This window comes from Maniola hyperantus, chromosome 18 (assembly GCF_902806685.2).
Source record: "Maniola hyperantus chromosome 18, iAphHyp1.2, whole genome shotgun sequence".
Lineage (NCBI taxonomy): Eukaryota > Metazoa > Arthropoda > Insecta > Lepidoptera > Nymphalidae > Maniola > Maniola hyperantus.
The window spans coordinates 12676924-12695987 of record NC_048553.1 but is presented as its reverse complement, the minus strand read 5'-3'; the positions used below and the strand labels follow the sequence as shown (position 1 = coordinate 12695987).

Here is a 19064-nt window from a genome sequence, read left to right as displayed (position 1 = left end):
ACAAATTTCAATCCTCTATTTCACCCCCTTAGGAGTAAAATTTTCAAAACCCTTTCTTAGCGGATGCCTACGTCATAATAGCTATCTGAATGCCAAATTTCAGCCCGATCCATGCAGTCGTTTGAGCTGTGCGTTGATAGATCAGTCAGTCAGTCAGTCAATCAGTCAGTCACCTTTTTCTTTTATATATTTTGATAAAAGAAAATGTTTAATGTTGCCACTCATTCTGTATTAAAAATTAATGTTTATTGTATTTACGGTAAGGACTTATTTTCGTACAACAGCTGATGTTATAAATAGCAACGCTCGAAATAAATTTCAGTTAATTCGAAAATTGGACACCGTATTTAAAATTTTCTCCAATGTGGAGCTCATGCCGTTGTATTAATTTTATCATTGAGAGAACTGCGTATAAAAACTAATAAATTCATTAAACGTTGACTGTTTTTAAATATTTAGAGATGAACATAATGTTGGATGGAAACTTTACTTATTTAAAATAACTAACATGATGTTTATCAAAGAATTTAAAGTATTTATTTAATGAAAAACTTTCAAGTACGCTGCTGTTTTGATACCAAATATTTTAGCATTTAGTTAATAATATTTAATACTAGATGAGGCGCGCGACTTCGTCCGCGTGGACTTAAATTTTTAAAAATCCCGTGGGAACTCATTGATTTTCTGGAATAAAAGTAGCCTATGTCCTTCCCCGGGATGCAAGCTATATCTGTACCAATTTTCGTCAAAATCGGTTGAACGGATGGGCGGTGAAAGGCTAGCAGACAGACATACCTACAGACAGACAGACAGACAGACAGACACACTTTTGCATTTATATTATTAGTATGGAAGTATGAATTTCTAAATTCGATAAGACAGCTAACTTAGAATGAAAAGAAACTTTCACTGTTTGAAAACGTATGTTTTCACTTTAACAACAACAATTAAAAATAGATGCTATCTATCATATAATTTAGTGGAAAACTCAATTATTACCTCAGAAATTAATGTCCAGTTTTGTTTTGAAAACAAAAATATAAATCTGTCTGAATTACATTTTTGTTCTGTTTATAGTAGAGACGCTGGGGCCAATCAGGTTTCAATTTTTCATTTCAATTTTTTTTGTAATGTACCTTACCCTACCTCAAATTCAAAGCTTTCAGATTTTTTCGTTTACTTTTGCTATGTTTACTATTATAACAAAAACCCGGGGAGAAAGTATTAATCTTTAATTTGCTCATAAACTTTCTAACAACACCTTTTAACAAAACTTTTTATCTATATATTCTAGAGCTCGATATCGACCTTCAAGAAAATCTTTAAATTCTTTAAAGCTTGGCAACTCAGAGGATGAATTCATTGTACTTAACTCCCACTGCTTTCGTGTTTCACTATCTAACTTTGAACTGGTTAAGAAAATCACTAGGATGTCCCACGAGGTTACATCAACCCCTAGGTTCTTTAGTGCATTTAGACTATCTACTGTCGTGTCCAAAATGTTCTTTATGCCATTAGCAGACTCCACTGACATACAATTTTGATTGATGAGTCTTTTCAACCAGCAATTTGCTAAAAACTTCTTATTGTCATATCTGTTTTGTAAAAGTGTCCAACATTGTTCGTAATTGTCTCCTGAAATGTTAATATGCCTGAGAAGTTGTTCGGCTTCACCAGACAACTGACCTTTTAAATAGTGTAATTTTTGGACATTGTCCAATGACTCATTCTTGTGGACCACTGATATGAAAAGATCTTTGAACGATGTCCATGAAGTGTAGTCACCGGAAAAAATAGGTATGGTAATCTTCGGCAACTTGACATTACCACTTGTGCTACTATCTGATTCATGAGAGACTTTTGACACCTCTTTTGTTTTGACCAAAGCACCTTTTAACTCGGCTTTATAATCCGTGTACATTTCTTCAGTAATGTAACGATAATCGTCAGTAAAATATCTTGCCTTAAGATCTGATTTAGGAGCAGCAACTATTTCTTTGTGCCGCTCAACAAAATCAGACCACAAGGACTCTAAAGACTCTAGTCGTGTTTCAATGTATACCCAAGTTAAACGGTCCTTCGGAGACTTATTAAAGTTTTTGAAAGCTTTTTCTATACTAGCATTAACATCGCATTGAAGATTAAATAATGCATCCATTGTGACGGATTACTTAATGACTAAGTGTAATTACAACAATATTATCATGCAACTAGTTCGGGTTTATCTGTCACATATAAACCTTAAAATGATATAGACTCGACTCAAAATTAACATTTAAATCCTATATAGAACTAAAATTGAGATATTTTATACCCAATATTATCTTATTTATTTCTTTTTTAAGTTACATTCATCATTGATGGTTATGATAATTTACAAAAACTCAATAAGGAACTATTTTCAATCTCAAAGAATTAAGTTGAGTAGGTAATTATTTGAACCTCGCCTTACACTTTACAACAGTTAATGTTATACTAATGTTTAAAACTAAAATTTATATTAAACATACAGAAAGTTGAACTATGTTAAAGTTTAATTTGAACTTCTTGAGTTTGTTTGAAAATACTTTTAAACTTAAGTCAAACTTGTCAAGATTGAATGTCACCCTACCTCACTTGAACTCCTAACATTCACTTTTCACTTTGCAAACAACATAAAAGTACTCACAGCTATTCTTGATACCTTGCAACCTCTTATTGACTTCACCTGCAATGCTGGTGCTACTTTTTCTTCATAACTTTGAGCAGCTTGGTTGAAACTTGAGAGCTAGTTTGCCCATCTCACTTTGCACAACTTTGGCGTTACCGCCCACCAAAACTGCATGACTCCATGCATGCATGTACTCTGTGACTCCTTCTATAACTCTTTATACTCGTTAGGGCCGTGTAGATTTGTCTCCGCCGAATGAGACGCCCGCATGAAACTGGCCTATATGATAATACTTAAGTATTTCGGACTACATCAGCACAAAAATCCGACTTTTAAGGACGTTATAGGAACGACTTTTAAGGAAGTTATATAATTCGCGCACCATTGGCATAAGAGGCGAAGCAGCTCGGAGCGTGCAGGTGCCAGGCCGGCACCACGGAGGAGCAGCAGCGGAGATCACAGCTGTGTTAGTGACGTCTAGCCCCCAAGGGGGGAGAGTGAGCATAAGGGACAAGGAAGAGACAAAAATAATTTGTAGGGAGTCAAGAAGGCGCCCCGGGAAAATGCCAAGAGCAAGTACCGAACGGGCGCCCTCCCGCGATTCGGCCCATATAACCGAGAGGTTGGTGGGGCCATGGGAGGTGGAGGGTTGCTGATTTTTTGGAATTACTGAATTCCAACCGCTCCTCAACCGTTGAGCTATGCTCTATGTATTATTATTATCTCTGTATTAGTATGGATGAATAGTAAAAAAACATGACAGTTGAAAATTTGGATTAACGAAGACATTCAACAAATTGAGCACGAAGTACATCCGGAAAATGCGTTGAAATAGTGCGCTCGCCGCCCGCCCACTACTTGCATAGCGTGGAAATTAAATTAAGCCGAGTTTTCCCTCTCGATTATGAATCCTCTTTCAGCATGAAAATGAGCTGGCATACAGACAGACGCACTTTTTTATTTAAAGAATACTAACCATGACTAACATTCCCTTTCCCCTACAACTAAGCGTAAATCTTGTGCTAGGAGTAGGTACGACAATAGGGCAACGGGTGGGTCTGAACCGCCGATTTTTGGAATTCAGTCCGCTCCTCAACCGTTGAACTATTGAGGCTCTATATAAATCTCTATATTAGTATGGATGGATAGTAAACAAAGATGAAAATTTGGATAATTATGAAGGTATTCGGCAAACTGAGCACGAAAAACATCCGGAAAATGCGTTGAAATAGTGCGCCCGCCCGCCCGCTACCTGCATAGAGTGGAAATTAAATTAAGCCGAGTTTTCCCCTCGATTATACGCCATGAAACCTCTTTCAGCACGTGAAATGAACGCAATTGTGCACAAGTTCTCACACGTTCCAGTCTCGTTAGCTTCTAAAACTTGAGAGTGAATTTTAGCAATTTGAGAATTTTCAGAAAAAGCATTGACTGCAATTTCGTTGTGTATTAGGTATAAATGAGAAAGTGTGTTTGTTTGTTGGTTTATTGGTATATTGGTTTTTCCTTCAATCACGTCGCAACGGAGCAACGGATCGAAGTCTTCTTTTGCATGGGTATAGTTAAAGGCCTGGAGAGTGACATAGGCTTTTTATCCTGGAAAATCAAAGAGTTCCTACGGGAATTTTAAAAACCTAAATCCACGCGAACGAAGTCATTGCTTGTAACAACAAATTGTGCATTTCAGTTTGTACAGCATTGCAGCCTAAAATTTAATAAAGCCTCTCTTTCTTTCCGTAAACTGTTTGCTCCCTCTAAACGGCTCTGCTGATATGATTCAAAACGTAATAAAACAGTGTTTCCTGAAGCTTTGTTTAACGCGATGAAACGTGATCTTGATCGCTAAAAGGATCAGGTGTGCACTCACCTTAATAATTTTATTTTTGACTTCTTTCGTTCGCGTAATAATTCATAGCTTAAAGAAATCAGTACCTTTATTATAAATGCGAAAGTGTTTGTTTGTTGGTTTGTCCTTCAATCACCTCGCAACGGAGCAACCGATCGACGTGATTTTTTGCATGGGTATAGTTAAAAGCCTGGAGCTACATAGGCTACTTTTTATCCCGGAAAATCAAAGAGTTCCCGCGGGAATTTTAAAAACCTAAATCCACGCAAACGAAGTCGCGGGCATTAGCTAGTCGGGCATAATGTAGCAATCTATCAGAGAAAGAGTTTTCAGGTTCGGTTTATTAGTTTCGGAGATTACCCCCTATATTCAAACTTACAAACTTTACCTCTTCATAATATTAGTGTAGAGAATAGAAATAGTATTGGCTAAAATTTCATTGTTTTAAGTATCACAGCCTTAGATTAATTATTGGTCTCGCCCCTTTTCGCGAGATACAGCCTACAGGGGATCCTGAAATTAAGCTTTTAGAGAACGCAGTCTAAATTAATTTGTAAATCCCGTAGAAAGAAATTCCCGTAAAAAAAAATTTCAGAATCGGTTAATTAGTTCAGCAGATATATATAACCCCCCCCCCCCCCCTATATTCAAACTTACAAACATTACCACTGCATAATATTAGTGTAGAGAATAGAAATAGTATTGGCTAAAATTTCGTTGTTTTAAGTATCACAGCAATGAAAATATTTACCCTTTTCGCGAGAAACAGGGGATCCTGCAATTAAGCTTTTAGAGAACGCAGTCTAAATTAATTTGTAAATCCCGCACAGAATATTAAAACAAAGAAGTGCAAAGTTTTATAAATGTTTTGAATATAGCGGCGTGCGAAATAAAAGAAAAAGAGGAAATTAAAATTCTAAAATACCGCCGACGCAATATTGTAGATTCCTTTTTAGGGTTCCGTAGCCAAATGGCAAAAAACGGAACCCTTATAGATTCTTCATGTCTGTCTGTCTGTCTGTCCGTCCATATGTCACAGCCACTTTTTCCGAACTATAAGAATTTTTATTCCATTGGAAGTTTTCTGCGACAAATTAAAGTTGAACCAACCAATGTCCAATGAGCTCGGTGGCTATCATTCAGTGTTAGACACTTAGCGAATTACCTAGCTGGGCATCCTGTACATATGTGTAAGCTATAACGTTATTAGAATCCGTACATTATCCTGAGTGACACTGGCTATAATTTTTTTTTTTAAATTCAACATGGCTGCTGTGAAAAAATATTCTGTTGTTTTTTAATTTTTTTAATCACGACTTGTTGCATTAAATTACTTGTATAATAGCCTAGGAGCGCAATAAATAATACTTAGCCATAATTTCCCTCCAAGTTCCCGATTGACCTAACCGCAACCCATAGGCTCGCCGCATTGTGTACGCGCCCTAATTTATGCCCACAATAATAATATTATTACTATAGTATATTATTACGACTAAATTTCGATGGAGGTAGAGCTATGATATGGTTTTATTGGTGACCGATCAATTGACAAAAAACAAATGACAAAGTTTCATTTCCCAAACAAATTTTGGCAAAATTATGAATCGTTTTATGATCGTTATAAATGTTTCTACAAATAATTCATTTGATAAAACAAATTACCAGACAAATTGTTATTTCATAAAATATCATTTGACAAACAATTGATTTCTTTAATCGTGTTAATTAGTAAAACAACATATCGCACTTTTTTTTTGATAAAATGAATTGTTTGATAAAATGAACTGTTTGATAAATACTTTAAGAATTCACTCAAATTTTTATATGTCGACCGGGCCGACGGAAGAGACCGCTTACTATAATGGGGGGTCTCTTTCAACCCAGAAAAACGGAGCCCCTCCTCCGCTCCGTCGATGGGCCCCGGTCGACGAGAAGAGACCACCACTATGGTGGGGGGGTCTCTCTCATCCCCCCCGCTCTCACCATCAAGAGCGAGCGAAGCGAGCTCGGGACTTGGGGCACTCCGACTCGGGACGGTTAGGTTAGAAGGGGATGGCGGGGTCTGTAAGACCCCGCCATCCCCTTCGTGGGTTATTTCTTTTTTTACCACCCAGAAAAAAAGAGCCCCGCGCAGCGGGGCTCCGTCGACGGGCCCCGGTCGTCGAGAAGAGACCACCACTATGGTGGGGGGTCTCTTTCCTCCCCCCCGCTCTCACCATCAAGAGCGAGCGAAGCGAGCTCGGGACTTGGGGCACTCCGACTCGGAACGGTTAGGTTAGAAGGGGATGGCGGGGTCTGTAAGACCCCGCCATCCCCTTCGTGGGTTATCTCTTTTTTTACCACCCAGAAAAAAGGAGCCCCGCGAAGCGGGGCTCCGTCGACGGGCCCCGGTCGACGAGAAGAGACCACCACTATGGTGGGGGGTCTCTCTCATCCCCCCCGCTTCCACCATCAAGAGCGAGCGAAGCGAGCTCGGGACTTGGGGCACTCCGACTCGGAACGGTTAGGTTAGAAGGGGATGGCGGGGTCTGTAAGACCCCGCCATCCCCTTCGTGGGTTATTTCTTTTTTTACCACCCAGAAAAAAGGAGCCCCGCGCAGCGGGGCTCCGTCGACGGGCCCCGGTCGCCGAGAAGAGACCACCACTATGGTGGGGGGTCTCTTTCCTCCCCCCCGCTCCCACCATCAAGAGCGAGCGAAGCGAGCTCGGGACTTGGGGCACTCCGACTCGGAACGGTTAGGTTAGAAGGGGATGGCGGGGTCTGTAAGACCCCGCCATCCCCTTCGTGGGTTATTTCTTTTTTTACCACCCAGAAAAAAGGAGCCCCGCGAAGCGGGGCTCCGTCGACGGGCCCCGGTCGACGAGAAGAGACCACCACTATGGTGGGGGGTCTCTCTCATCCACCCCCGCTCCCACCATCAAGAGCAAGCGAAGCGAGCTCGGGACTTGGGCCACTCCGACTCGGAACGGTTAGGTTAGAAGAGCATGGCGGGGTCTGGACCCCGCCATCCCCTTCGTGGGTTATTTCTTTTTTTCGCACCCAGAAAAAAGGAGCCCCATGATATTATTGATGCGTTGCATAGGGGTTTGCATATGTATGCAAAACAGACTTTTTGTATGTTTTTTGTTAATTAGTTATTTTATCAAATAATAAATTTATCATCTATTATTTTGTAAAATCGCGAATTTGAAAAACAAATTATTATCCCCACGAAGGGGATGGCGGGGTCTGTAAGACCCCGCCATCCCCTTCGTGGGTTATTTCTTTTTTTACCACCCAGAAAAAAGGAGCCCCGCGCAGCGGGGCTCCGTCGACGGGCCCCGGTCGCCGAGAAGAGACCACCACTATGGTGGGGGGTCTCTTTCCTCCCCCCCGCTCCCACCATCAAGAGCGAGCGAAGCGAGCTCGGGACTTGGGGCACTCCGACTCGGAACGGTTAGGTTAGAAGGGGATGGCGGGGTCTGTAAGACCCCGCCATCCCCTTCGTGGGTTATTTCTTTTTTTACCACCCAGAAAAAAGGAGCCCCGCGAAGCGGGGCTCCGTCGACGGGCCCCGGTCGACGAGAAGAGACCACCACTATGGTGGGGGGTCTCTCTCATCCACCCCCGCTCCCACCATCAAGAGCAAGCGAAGCGAGCTCGGGACTTGGGCCACTCCGACTCGGAACGGTTAGGTTAGAAGAGCATGGCGGGGTCTGGACCCCGCCATCCCCTTCGTGGGTTATTTCTTTTTTTCGCACCCAGAAAAAAGGAGCCCCATGATATTATTGATGCGTTGCATAGGGGTTTGCATATGTATGCAAAACAGACTTTTTGTATGTTTTTTGTTAATTAGTTATTTTATCAAATAATAAATTTATCATCTATTATTTTGTAAAATCGCGAATTTGAAAAACAAATTATTTGGTGAAATACTAAATTTTTAAAAATTTGGAAAGTTAAACATTTGTGAATAGAATATTTGTCAAATGATCTTTTGTAAAATGATATGTTTGCGGTATACGACGTTTGTGATTTGATTAGTTTTTCAAAAGTTTTTGGTGAACTGATAATTTGTCATACGTTTTTTGTCATTCATTAGTGAACCGGTTTTATTAGAGTTCCGTACGTTTTGGAATTTAAAAAAAAGGAACTCTTATAGGATCATTGGTATGTTTGTTTGTCCGTGACACAAAGCTGATTAGACCAATCATTTTTTATTCAGATACAAGTTAGCCCTTGACTGTAATCTCACCTGCTAAGTGATAATTTAGTCTAGGAGGAAGTGGACTAGCCTGGAAGAGGTATGGTAGATTTTATTAAACCCATACCCCTATGGTTTCTATGCAGCATCGTATTGGAACGCTAAATCGCTTGGCGGCACGGCGTTGTCTCTGTTACTCATACTTTTATGACGTTTTTTCGGTCTCAACGACAGAGACAATGCTCTACAAATCCGCTATCTCCCTCTAAAGGACGATGTACATTATTTTCTGCCACGTACTGTAATTCCTGGTGCCAATTAAAGTTAAAATCAGTCTTCTCAAGAAAAGGGTAAAAAGTCATAAAGCAGAAACGCATGGTATATAGACCTATAAAGGATTTAGAATAGGGAATTATTATTGGAAGGGGCTTTTCAAGATTATCATCGTAATAGGGGGCTTACAGCTTGTTATGTAGGTGAGAGTTTTGGGTTCAGGGTTACGTGCTTAGAGTGGGTGTAAACCTTTGATATTTTAAGGGCCTTTCTTATACTTTGTGATGTTTTCAATAGGGGTTCGGGTCGATTGGGGAACTAATAAAAATGTTCGGTTCCGATTTATTGTGCTACTAGCTGATGCCCGCGACTTCGTCGTCGTCTGTCTGTCTGCTGGCCTTTTTTTTTAAAAAAAGAATATTTGCCATGTTTAATGACTAATACTCCCTTTACCTCTCCAACTAAGCGTAAGGAGTAGGTACGACAATAGTGCAACGGGCGGGGTTTGAACCGTCGACCTTTCGGTTTTCATTCCACTCCTTTACCGGTTGAGCTATTGAGGCTACTCTACTCTCTCTCCTTTGACGGCCCATCCGTTGAACCGATTTAGATGAAATTTGTTACAAAGATAGCTTGCATCCCGGGGAAGGAATTAAGCTACTTTTAATCTCGGAAAATCAAAGAGTTCCCAAGGGATTTTTAATAACCTGAGTCCACGCGGACGAAGTTATCATCTAGTAGCATATACTAGCATATACTAGTACGTATAAAATATGGATTTTAGTGTGGATGGTGTATAATAAATTTCCTGGGAAATATAGCGAAGGCTTTTCTATCCTGAACTTCCGTGCAGAAACGACGTCTATTTCCCAACATTTAAAAACATTGCTGTTATTTTCGTATAATTATTATGAAAAGAGCGAAAGGAAAACGCCGGCACTATAATATTCATGCACGTTATTAGGGTTTCGTACCTCAAAAGGAAAAACGAATCACTTTGTTGTCTGTCTGTCAAGAAACCTAGGGTACTTCCCGTTGACCTAGAATCATGAAATTTAGCAGGAAGTTAGGTCTTATAGCAGACATGAGGGGCAAAATCTAAAAACCATGAATTTGTGTTTACATCACAAGAAAAAAATTAAAATGTGTTCATGAACAAATTTTGCTTTTTTAAACTTTCAAAGTAAAATTACTATACCTACCAAGTGGGGTATAGTATGAAAGGCCTTTCTTGTACATTCTAAAACAGATTTTTATTTATTTTTAGGCATAAAAGTTTTAGATTTATCGTGCAAAATGTCGATAAAATACGTAGTACGGAACCCTCAGTGCGCGAGTCTGACTCGCACTTGGACAGTTTATTAAAATGGCGTTACTAAAATCTCATTAGCAATTTTGTTTGAGGAGTAGGTACTCTAGGCCGCGGACCGGAAAACTAGCTATGAATATTTATTATCTGACGACCTCTCCAGCTCAGGGGTGAGCACTGTGGTCTTATTAGTGGGAGGGCCTGGGTTCAATTCCCGGTAGGGGGAATTCGGAATTTTAGTTGGACGGCGTATATTTTTTGTAAATATAAAATTTTTAGTGATAAATTTTTTTTACATGTAAATATATGGTTTTTTTTACAAGAATACTGGCTGCATTTCAGCGCTGGACAGCCAGGCTGATCCGTTGCGCAAAAAATGAGCCAGCCCTCATGTCACTGGATGAGGCTATTAATCGCGGTGAAAATGTCTCGTAAAAATATATAAATTTCTCGTAAATTTTTCTCTTATACAAGTAAGAAGAGGTATGTACCTACATGAATAAAAAAACATTCTATTCTATTCTATTCTATTCTACTGTTAAAATGTATACGTACGGAGGTGTTCATATCTACAGTCTAAAAAAAATAATACAACAACAATTTTTTTTATAAAACTAAAATAAATTTAATTTAATTTAAAACCTCATCGAGACCACCGTAGCGAGGCATTGTACCCAAGATGCTGGCAACATTACCTCTTTGGATGGCATTTTTTTATAATTTCTAAATTGTCTCTGTTCTAGTCTGGTGGGAGGCTTCGACCGTGGCTAGTTACCACCCAAATCCGTGTCGCCAAGGGATTTAGCGTTCTGGTACGATACCGTGTAGACACCAAAGGGTTCAATGAAACTACCATACCCCTTCCAGGTTAGCCCGCTACCATCTTAGCCTGCATCATCACTTACCACCAGGTGAGATTGCAGTCAAGGGCTAACTTGTATCTGAATGAAAAAACAAAATCTCATTAGCAATTTTGTTTGAGGAGCACTCTAGGCTGCGAACCGGAAAACTAGCTATGAATATTTATTGTTTGCCCCGCGGTATAGGCCGACCCGAACCGAGTTAGGGATGATTTATGCCAACACGTGGTGGGCACGAGCCGTGCCACGTACGAGGCGCAGACGAGGAACAGACGCCACACGCTGAAGCATGAACTGCTTCATATAAAATGTTGTTGATGTTCCCAACGTCTATCGGTTTTACGAACTATATGCCCTGCCCATTGCCACTTCAGCTTCGCAACCCGTTGAGCTATGTCGGTTACTCTGGTTCTCCTACGGATCTCCTCATTTCTGATTTGATCACGTAGAGAAACTCCAAGCATAGCTCTCTCTATCGCCCGCTGAGTGACTCTGAGCTTTCTTATGAGGCCCATAGTTAGCGACCATGTCTCGGATCTATATGTCGTCACTTTTCATACAAAATTGCAATCCGTGGATCGGCCGCGCCTCGTACGTGACACGGCCCGCGCCCGTCACGTGTTGGCATAAATCATCCCTTACACTGGGAGATAGAAATATGCAAAGCTGTTGGTGTGGAAAATAATAATTGGGTTAAAATACTTTCACGTAGGCCACTGTAGTTAAGTATTAATAATTTTCGGCTGAAGCTGTGATAGCCTAGTGGTTAGGACGTCTGCCTTCTAATCGGAGGTCGGGGGTTCGATCCCGGGCACGTATCTCTAACGCGGGCATCATCTTGTGTGAAATAAATGTACAGCTCAAACCGATGGGACCAGAAACTTGAAATTTTTCAACTTTTGATAGCTTGCTATTGAAATTTCTTGCAGTTTTTCTTGGCCTCAAAGTTTTCTGTCGTGATTAATCACGACAGAATAATTATCGTCAAAAAATATATAAATAACATGTAAACAAAATTCCCCGAACCCAACGCTATTACCGATTACTGGGAACTTGTGATGGTCGTGAAGTGCCATCAAGTCAGGAGGTGTCCCTAATTATTATACTATATATAGCTCAATTACCACTCACTCACTGATTGACATAATTGTTCTCCTAGAAAGAGATAGAAAATGATATAATAATGTATGGGAGATATGTTCAGAAGTGGGATTCGAGTAGGGAAAAATTATGACATTTCAGAAAAACAAGATGGCGGCCGACCTGACTTTTGTAACTTTTTTGTTTTCCAACCGATTTTGTTTAAACTTGCAGCTCTTGTAGATGTTAGTAACGATTTTTAGAAAATGTAAAAAAAATTGGAAAAACAAGATGGCGGCCGAGATTTTCAAAAAATTCCCTCCTGTAAAATTTTGTATGAAACTTTTTTTTTTCACTTATGGTTTCATATAGAAGACCAAGATTTCTTTAGGGCAACATATGGAGGGAGCTGATGATTGAGGATTTCGGAGACGGGTGAAGGGCACGCTCGAGGTATTGAAGATAGGTGGGAGGTGCTCGACCAAATGTCATTCGAAACCTCATCCAATTGCCAAAAACTTGATATTTTTTTTAAAATTCCGAAAAAAAGATGGCTGCCATACAAATTTCATCCGCGTCCATCTCGGAGGGTATGAAAGATGGAAGAACGGTTTCTTGGCAAGAGATGATCAGGATCCGAAGGTCTACTCGATGGATTGAAAAAAAATTCAAAATGGCGGAATTTTTTTTTTCATACAAAATTTAAAACTTTTTTTATTTATTCAAAATGGCGATTATAGACCTCGAGAGCTGCTTTAGCAGCTCGAGCAGCGAGCAAAATACTAGTTATTATACTATATATAGCTCAATTACCACTCACTCACTCACTCACTCACTCACTCATTGACATAATTGTTCTCCTAGAAAGAGACAGAAAATGATATAATAATGTATGGGAGATATGTTCAGAAGTGGGATTCGAGTAGGGAAAAATTATGACATTTCAGAAAAACAAGATGGCGGCCGACCTGACTTTTGTAACTTTTTTGTTTTTCAACCGATTTTGTTACAACTTGCAACTATTGAAGATATTAGTAAACAATTTTTAGAAAAAGTGTAAAAAATTGGAAAAACAAGATGGCGGCCGAGATTTTCAAAAAATTTCCTCCTGTAAAATTTTGTATGAAACTTTTCTTTTTCACTAATACTTTCGTACAGAAGACAAAGATTCCTTTAGGGCAACATATGGAGGGAGCTGATGATTGAGGATTTCGGAGACGGGTGAAGGGCACGCTCAAGGTATTGAAGATAGGTGGGAGGTGCTCGACCAAATGTCATTCGAAACCTCATCCAATTGCCAAAAATTTGAAAAAAAATTCAAAATTGTGAAAAAAAGATGGCCGCCATACAAATTTCATCCGCGTCCATCTCGGAGGGTATGAAAGATGGAAAAGTGGTTTCTTGGCAAGAGATGATCAGGGTCCAAAGGTCTACTCGATGGATGGAAAAAAAATTCAAAATGGCGGAATTTATTTTTTCATACAAAAAATTTTATTATTCAAAATGGTCATTATAGACCTCGAGAGCTGCTTTAGCAGCTCGAGCAGCGAGCAAAATACTAGTTATACTATATATAGCTCAATTACCACTCACTCACTCACTCACTGACTCATTGACATAATTGTTCTCCTAGAAAGAGATAGAAAATGATATAATAATGTATGGGAGATATGTTCAGAAGTGGGATTCGAGTAGGGAAAAATTATGACATTTCAGAAAAACAAGATGGCGGCCGACCTGACTTTTGTAACTTTTTTGTTTTCCAACCGATTTTGTTACAACTTGCAGCTCTTGTAGATGTTAGTAAACGATTTTTAGAAAATGTAAAAAAAATTGGAAAAACAAGATGGCGGCCGAGATTTTCAAAAAATTCCCTCCTGTAAAATTTTGTATGAAACTTTTTTTTTTCAATCACGGTTTCATATAGAAGACAAAGATTCCTTTAGGGCAACATATGGAGGGAGCTGATGATTGAGGATTTCGGAGACGGGTGAAGGGCACGCTTAGGGTATTGAAGATAGGTGGGAGGTGCTCGACCAAATGTCATTCGAAACCTCATCCAATTGCCAAAAATTTGAATTTTTTTTTAAAATTCCGAAAAAAAGATGGCCGCCATACAAATTTCATCCGCGTCCATCTCGGAGGGTATGAAAGATGGAAGAGTGGTTTCTTGGCAAGAGATGATCAGGATCCGAAGGTCTACTCGATGGATTGAAAAAAAATTCAAAATGGCGGAATTTATTTTTTCATACAAAAAATTTTATTATTCAAAATGGCCATTATAGACCTCGAGAGCTGCTTTAGCAGCTCGAGCAGCGAGCAAAATACTAGTTATACTATATATAGCTCAATTACCACTCACTCACTCACTCACTGACTCATTGACATAATTGTTCTCCTAGAAAGAGACAGAAAATGATATTATAATGTATGGGAGATATGTTCAGAAGTGGGATTCGAGTAGGGAAAAATTATGACATTTCAGAAAACAAGATGGCGGCCGACCTGACTTTTGTAACTTTTTTGTTTTCCAACCGATTTTGTTACAACTTGCAGCTCTTGTAGATGTTAGTAAACGATTTTTAGAAAATGTAAAAAAAATTGGAAAAACAAGATGGCGGCCGAGATTTTCAAAAAATTCCCTCCTGTAAAATTTTGTATGAAACTTTTTTTTTTCACTTATGGTTTCATATAGAAGACAAAGATTCCTTATGGGCAACATATGGAGGGAGCTGATGATTGAGGATTTCGGAGACGGGTGAAGGGCACGCTCAAGGTATTGAAGATAGGTGGGAGGTGCTCGAGCAAATGTCATTCGAAACCTCATCCAATTGCCAAAAATTTGAAAAAAATTTAAAATTCCGAAAAAAAGATGGCCGCCATACAAATTTCATCCGCGTCCAGCTCGGAGGGCATGAAAGATGGAAGAGTGGTTTCTTGGCAAGAGATGATCAGGGTCCGAAGGTCTACTCGATGGGTGGAAAAAAAATTCAAAATGGCGGATTTTTTTTTTTAATACAAAATGTATGACTTTTTTAAAATTGTTCAAAATGGCCATTATAGACCTCGAGAGCTGCTTTAGCAGCTCGAGCAGCGAGCAAAATACTAGTTATACTATATATAGCTCAATTACCACTCACTCACTGATTGACATAATTGTTCTCCTAGAAAGAGATAGAAAATGATATAATAATGTATGGGAGATATGTTCAGAAGTGGGATTCGACTAGGGAAAAATTATGACATTTCAGAAAAACAAGATGGCGGCCGACCTGACTTTTGTAACTTTTTTGTTTTCCAACCGATTTTGTTACAACTTGCAACAATTGAAGATGTTAGTAAACGATTTTTAGAAAAAGTGAAAAAAATTGGAAAAACAAGATGGCGGCCGAGATTTTCAAAAAATTCCCTCCTGTAAAATTTTGTATGAAACTTTTTTTTTTCAATCACGGTTTCATATAGAAAACAAAGATTCCTTTAGGGCAACATATGGAGAGAGCTGATGATTGAGGATTTCGGAGACGGGTGAAGGGCACGCTCAAGGTATTGAAGATAGGTGGGAGGTGCTCGACCAAATGTCATTCGAAACCTCATCCAATTGCCAAAAATTTAAAAAAAAATTCAAAATTCCGAAAAAAAGATGGCCGCCATACAAATTTCATCCGCGTCCATCTCGGAGGGTATGAAAGATGGAAGAGTGGTTTCTTGGCAAGAGATGATCAGGATCCGAAGGTCTATTTGATGACTTGAAAAAAAATTCAAAATGGCGGAATTTTTTTTTTTCATACAAATTTTTTTTTTATTCAAAATGGCCATTATAGACCTCGAGAGCTGCTTTAGCAGCTCGAGCAGCGAGCAAAATACTAGTTATACTATATATAGCTCAATTACCACTCACTCACTCACTCACTGACTCATTGACATAATTGTTCTCCTAGAAAGAGACAGAAAATGATATTATAATGTATGGGAGATATGTTCAGAAGTGGGATTCGAGTAGGGAAAAATTATGACATTTCAGAAAAACAAGATGGCGGCCGACCTGACTTTTGTAACTTTTTTGTTTTCCAACCGATTTTGTTACAACTTGCAGCTCTTGTAGATGTTAGTAAACGATTTTTAGAAAATGTAAAAAAAATTGGAAAAACAAGATGGCGGCCGAGATTTTCAAAAAATTCCCTCCTGTAAAATTTTGTATGAAACTTTTTTTTTTCACTTATGGTTTCATATAGAAGACAAAGATTCCTTATGGGCAACATATGGAGGGAGCTGATGATTGAGGATTTCGGAGACGGGTGAAGGGCACGCTCAAGGTATTGAAGATAGGTGGGAGGTGCTCGAGCAAATGTCATTCGAAACCTCATCCAATTGCCAAAAATTTGAAAAAAAATTTAAAATTCCGAAAAAAAGATGGCCGCCATACAAATTTCATCCGCGTCCAGCTCGGAGGGCATGAAAGATGGAAGAGTGGTTTCTTGGCAAGAGATGATCAGGGTCCGAAGGTCTACTCGATGGGTGGAAAAAAAATTCAAAATGGCGGATTTTTTTTTTAATACAAAATGTATGACTTTTTTAAAATTGTTCAAAATGGCCATTATAGACCTCGAGAGCTGCTTTAGCAGCTCGAGCAGCGAGCAAAATACTAGTTATACTATATATAGCTCAATTACCACTCACTCACTCACTCACTGACTCATTGACATAATTGTTCTCCTAGAAAGAGACAGAAAATGATATAATAATGTATGGGAGATATGTTCAGAAGTGGGATTCGACTAGGGAAAAATTATGACATTTCAGAAAAACAAGATGGCGGCCGACCTGACTTTTGTAACTTTTTTGTTTTCCAACCGATTTTGTTACAACTTGCAACTATTAAAGATATTAGTAAACGATTTTTAGAAAAAGTGAAAAAAATTGGAAAAACAAGATGGCGGCCGAGATTTTCAAAAAATTTTCTCCTGTAAAATTTTGTATGAAACTTTTTTTTTTCACTAATACTTTCATATAGAAGACAAAGATTCCTTTAGGACAACATATGGAGGGAGCTGATGATTGAGGATTTCGGAGACGGGTGAAGGGCACGCTCGAGGTATCGAAGATAGGTGGGAGGTGCTCGACCAAATGTCATTCGAAACCTCATCCAATTGCCAAAAATTTAAAAAAAAATTCAAAATTCCGAAAAAAAGATGGCCGCCATACAAATTTCATCCGCGTCCATCTCGGAGGGTATGAAAGATGGAAGAGTGGTTTCTTGGCAAGAGATTATCAGGATCCGAAGGTCTACTCGATGGGTGGAAAAAAAATTCAAAATGGCGGATTTTTTTTTTCATACAAAAAATTTTATTATTCAAAATGGCCATTATAGACCTCGAGAGCTGCTTTAGCAGCTCGAGCAGCGAGCAAAATACTAGTTATACTATATATAGCTCAATTACCACTCACTCACTGATTGACATAATTGTTCTCCTAGAAAGAGATAGAAAATGATATAATAATGTATGGGAGATATGTTCAGAAGTGGGATTCGACTAGGGAAAAATTATGACATTTCAGAAAAACAAGATGGCGGCCGACCTGACTTTTGTAACTTTTTTGTTTTCCAACCGATTTTGTTACAACTTGCAACAATTGAAGATGTTAGTAAACGATTTTTAGAAAAAGTGAAAAAAATTGGAAAAACAAGATGGCGGCCGAGATTTTCAAAAAATTCCCTCCTGTAAAATTTTGTATGAAACTTTTTTTTTCAATCACGGTTTCATATAGAAAACAAAGATTCCTTTAGGGCAACATATGGAGAGAGCTGATGATTGAGGATTTCGGAGACGGGTGAAGGGCACGCTCAAGGTATTGAAGATAGGTGGGAGGTGCTCGACCAAATGTCATTCGAAACCTCATCCAATTGCCAAAAATTTAAAAAAAAATTCAAAATTCCGAAAAAAAGATGGCCGCCATACAAATTTCATCCGCGTCCATCTCGGAGGGTATGAAAGATGGAAGAGTGGTTTCTTGGCAAGAGATGATCAGGATCCGAAGGTCTATTTGATGACTTGAAAAAAAATTCAAAATGGCGGAATTTTTTTTTTTCATACAAATTTTTTTTTTATTCAAAATGGCCATTATAGACCTCGAGAGCTGCTTTAGCAGCTCGAGCAGCGAGCAAAATACTAGTTATATTATACTATATATAGCTCAATTACCACTCACTCACTGATTGACATAATTGTTCTCCTAGAAAGAGATAGAAAATGATATAATAATGTATGGGAGATATGTTCAGAAGTGGGATTCGAGTAGGGAAAAATTATGACATTTCAGAAAAACAAGATGGCGGCCGACCTGACTTTTGTAACTTTTTTGTTTTCCAACCGATTTTGTTTAAACTTGCAGTTGTTTTAGATATTAGCAAACGATTTTTAGAAAAAGTGAAAAATATTGAAAAAACAAGATGGCGGCCGAGATTTTCAAAAAATTTCCTCCTGTAAAATTTTGTATGAAACTTTTTTTTTTCACTTATAGTTTCATATAGAAGACAAAGATTCCTTTAGGGCAACATATGGAGGGAGCTGATGATTGAGGATTTCGGAGACGGGTGAAGGGCACGCTCAAGGTATTGAAGATAGGTGGGAGGTGCTCGACCAAATGTCATTCGAAACCTCATCCAATTGCCAAAAATTTGAAAAAAAAATTTGAATTGTGAAAAAAAGATGGCCGCCATACAAATTTCGTCGGCGTCCATCTCGGAGGGTATGAAAGATGGAAGAGTGGTTTCTTAGCAAGAGATGATCAGGGTCCGAAGGTCTACTCGATGGATGGAAAAAAAATTCAAAATGGCGGAATTTTTTTTTTCCGCTGACTCACC

General features: G+C 39.0%; 2 long non-coding RNA genes across 2 annotated transcripts in view; both read right to left on the bottom strand.

The window, feature by feature from the left end:
* The window catches only part of LOC138403566 (uncharacterized), a 139669-nt gene that overhangs the window by 43643 nt on the left and 76962 nt on the right, over positions 1-19064 (bottom strand). The gene's annotated exons all lie outside the window — the stretch shown is intronic.
* Positions 15109-18189, bottom strand: LOC138403539 (uncharacterized). The gene is made up of 3 exons (XR_011237788.1): positions 17623-18189; positions 16076-16863; positions 15109-15326 (listed from the first exon to the last, which is right to left on the bottom strand). It is a non-coding gene; the product is annotated as an uncharacterized lncRNA (long non-coding RNA).